The sequence below is a fragment of the Castor canadensis genome, chromosome 1, assembly GCF_047511655.1.
Source record: "Castor canadensis chromosome 1, mCasCan1.hap1v2, whole genome shotgun sequence".
NCBI lineage: Eukaryota > Metazoa > Chordata > Mammalia > Rodentia > Castoridae > Castor > Castor canadensis.
This window is the reverse complement of record NC_133386.1, coordinates 187732940-187737257: the sequence shown is the minus strand read 5'-3', so window position 1 is coordinate 187737257 and position 4318 is coordinate 187732940. Positions and strand designations below refer to the sequence as shown.

The 4318-nt window shown below is 34.6% G+C and overlaps 1 pseudogene; it reads left to right on the top strand.

Annotated features, from left to right (window-relative positions):
• Positions 1-1063: 1063 nt before the first annotated feature.
• LOC109674235 (olfactory receptor 8H1-like) lies at positions 1064-3660 on the top strand (annotated as a pseudogene).
• The last annotated feature ends 658 nt before the right edge of the window (positions 3661-4318 follow it).

Sequence of the window (4318 nt, the reverse complement as noted above, 5' to 3'; positions counted from 1 at the left end):
TGTTTTCCTATACCTTGAGTAGTAAAACACATATCAAAAGTCACAAAACACTTCATTTTCATGAAAATTGTGCTCATTATTAAACGTATTAAGAAAATTTCCCACAAGAATGTGTTTTGACCCCACCAAAAATAATGTACCTCAACTTACAGAAAACTCACACTTTATAAAATTTTTTCTTCAAAAAAACAGCATTATTTTCTGTATTATTTTCTAAATAAACCACAAAACATTTATTTTTGTAGTTTTTTCTAATAAGTCAAGATGAGGCAGTAGATATAATCATGGAGAGAAGGCAGAACAGACAAGCCAGTTGTCTATGGGGATGGCATAAATTCTGTCTTGAAGCACAAGTGTGCAAGATATGCCTGATGAAAAGCTTATGAAAATGTAGGCTCAGAAAAGCAATGCAAATAGCAACAACCAGGTATAGAGCAACAACGCAAGCCCTTCACTCCAACTTGAACTGCAACTTGTTTCTTCAAGTTCATCTTATAAAGACAAAGTCTACACTAATCTTTGCTTGGTGAGCTCACAGTTCACGCTCTTATAATTTCCCTAACTGTCCATATAGATTTTATCATTTTTATTTTCCATTGCTGGCATGGAACCTAGAGCCTGTGCATGGTAGGCAAAGCACTCTACCACTGATCTACCAGCCCAGCCCTTGGTTTTCTTGAGACAGGGTCTTGCTATGTACCCAGACTGGGCTTGCACTCCAGATCCTCCTGCCTCTGTCTTCCCATGGTTTTTATAACAGATTTTTAAATTACACTTACAACTTCTACTAGTCAAAAGTCAATAGTGGGCTCTACTGCACGCAGTTGGGGGCCAGCAGCAGTCTGGCATCATTTCCCACCGGCTGGCCAGCCCAACCCTCCCCTCTCTGCCTGCTCAGGGCAGTCTGCCTGCCTCTGGGAACCAGGCCAGCCAGTCAGCTCAGCAGGGCTCCGTGCCAGTAAGGAAAGAAGCTACCTGTACTATTTTTTCAACAACAATTTTATCTCTAGATTGAGGCTTTCAAAGGGTAGGAGGATGAACACAGGGCAAATAATGTTTACCCATGTATATAAATGCAAAAAGGATACCTGTTGAAACTGCTCTGGGAATCAGGAGAGGGGGAATAAAGGACAACAGTGGAGGTAGTGCATTCAAGTATGATGTATTTAATATATTGTATGTACCCCTACCTAGCACAACAATAAAAATATTTTAAGAAATAAAGTATTTCATGATGAAAATTTCACCAACCATCCTTGATACTATCAGTCATAAAATAATGTTTTTCCAAAAAATTTTTCTTTTTATCACTAAATTATTCTTGATATAAGCCCTATGCTATGCAAATATTTTACTACATATATTTAGGTAATGATTATGAGTCAATTTAAAACTATTTTTTAAAAATCAATACACCAAGCAGAGATCCACTGATCATTTTCTTTGTCGTGAAGCACCTACATGAAAGACAAAGCCTATGATCATTTAGTTCTTAAAATTTTTGTCCTTGAAAATGTATCAAGTCATTTTCCTTGGAAATTGGTGCCTGAGGATGACAAACTTTTTTTGACCCAATGCCCATTAAATGAGTCACCCAGGCCTTATCAGACTGAAAGGCAAGGCACACACTCCATTGATTATATATTCACAGTAGCTCCAGCTCCTTGGGACTCTTTTGAGAATCACCTTTGTGGAAAATATTCCATTTGAACAAATTGAACAAAATTTCAAGGCTCATTTAACTTGCCTTAGAATAGAAAGTATAAAGATAACTATGTCAGGGACCAGAACTGCTCCATTACAGAATTTTTTTCACCTCCTGAAATGGATTTCATATACTATTTGGGCAAAAAATTGAACCTCATAAATGTTGGGTTATATAATATTACAAGAAAGTTTTTTTCTGCCACATTTGTCTCACAGTAAGTATTCTTAAAATTGAATTATTTTAGATCACATAAAATGATGCAGAATTTTTATAAGAATATTCATATCATTTGAGCTTTATTATAAGTATTGTTAGTATTTGTGGAAATAGAAATGTAGGATTGATAGATACAGAATCTGAAAGCAGTCTGAATATTTTGAAAATTTAATCCTAGCAGAAATTTGATTCTGCAGTACCAAGTTAGGAAGATATTTCATCTTCTGGATATAAACACTTTTATGTGGTCTATGTTCTCCCTTAGTCCCCTTGAAGTTAAATTTACTTAGAGTTTATGAATGTTACAAGCAGTAAATGACACATTAAAGTGTTTTTATATCTTTGTCCATTATATATCGAGTATTTTGTTCAGGATTTTGAAGTCATTATGATCAGGAATATAGTAATATGCATATGCTGTTTGGAATCAAACTATCTTGATAAAATCACAGAATCAGCATGCATTGACACTGGCTACAGGTAAATGGCTTTGGAATTTCCTCACTATTCTGCTTATTTGAAAATATCTAGGTGATATATAATATTTCATGTAGATTAAATATGTTAAGAATGGAAAGGCCTTAGAAGAGTTTCAAGTTCAATATATTTACATAGTATGCTAAATGTGTTATATCCAAATGTCAGTTTTTATCCATATCCATATTTCAAAATCAATTATTTCAGTGATAGTCTGTAAATTTATTAAGAAACCAACTCTACTTCTTATAAAAATATAGGAGAACTCATATAATAAAAAAATATTCTACAGTCATTTGAGCTAGCATAAACTGATTTCTAAACAGTTTACAGCACTGCAGTAAGATTATTTGGAACAACACATGTTCCTGACTTCATCCTGATGGGACTGACAGACTCTGAAGAGATCCAGCTGCTGCTCCCTGTGCTCTTTCTCCTGATAAACCTGGTCACTGTGCTTGTGAACATAGGGATGGTATTGATCATTTCCCTGGATCTCTAACCTCACACACCTATGTATTTTTTCTCAGTCAGCTGTCATTTTTTGACCTCTGTTACTCAAATGTCATCACTCCTAAAACCTTAGGGAACTTAGTGACTTCCAACAAGAATATTTCCTTCATAGGATACTTCACACAGACATACTTTTTTGTCCTGTGTAGTGCTGCTGAATGTGTTCTTCTTTCCTCAATGGCCTATGATAGACATATAGCCATCTGAAATCTACTACACTGTCCAGTTCTTATGTCCACAAGGCTGTGCTGTGCCCTCTTCAATGGGTTGTAAATGATTGGCTTTATGGATACTTCTATCAAGATGATTTGCATGAGTAGATTGCATTACTTCAACTCCAATGTACTCCATCAATTTTTCTGTGATATATCCCCAGTTTTAGCTTCTCTTGTGGTGACACATCTAACAGGAAAATTGTGATATGCATTTTTGCTGGTTCTACCATAATTGTGTCCCTCATCAAAATATTTTTGTCCTATGTGTCTGTTTTCTATATTATTCTAAAATTAATTCTACTTCAGGAAAGCAAAAGGCCTTCTCTACCTGTGCCTCCCATTTCCTGAGAGTCACCATCTTTTATGGCACTATGATCTTTACTTATTTAAAATGAAAGAAATCCTACTCCTTGGGAAAGGATCAAGTGGCTTCTTTGTTTTTTCTTTTTTTGTCACACCACTGTGCTGAATCCTCGCATTTATAGATTTAGAAACAAAGAAGTGAAAAATACTTTCATTAGAGTCATTTAGAAAGCTGGGTTCCAGCAATTAAAATAACAGTGCTATTAAACATTTAAAATCATCTTTCTTTCCTGTTGGACATGAACTCTGAAAACAATTGATTTGTTGGTGTTTATATTTCTGTGGAGCACACATATATTCATGTAATTCTGTTTTGGACATATGCAGGAACATGTTTTTAATATTCCATATTATGATTTACAATCCTAAAATAAGTATAAATTTAATGACTAAATACATGTGATTTTATGGGAAATAATATTCAAAATAAATAATGATATAATTCTTAAAAGTATCTCATAGAATATCCCTCATCTATTGCAATGTTACAGAATTTTCTTATTAAAAATTTATTTGCATTTTATATGTTGGGCTCTGGTGACTCACTTCTGTAATTCTAGCTACTCAGGAGGCGGTGATCACGAGGATTGCAGTTGAAAACCATCCCCGGCAGATAGTTCTTGAGAACCTATGTCAAAAAGCCCCTCACAAAAACAGAGCTTGTGGAATAGCTCAAGTTAAAGGCCCTGAGTTCAAGCCCCAGTACTGAAAATGAAAAAGATATATACATTTTGGAAATATGATGCATGTTTCAGAATTCATTCACTTTAAAATCAGAAATGCCTTTTTAGATGTACAAGCATTAATAAGTCACTGAAAGTTTAAA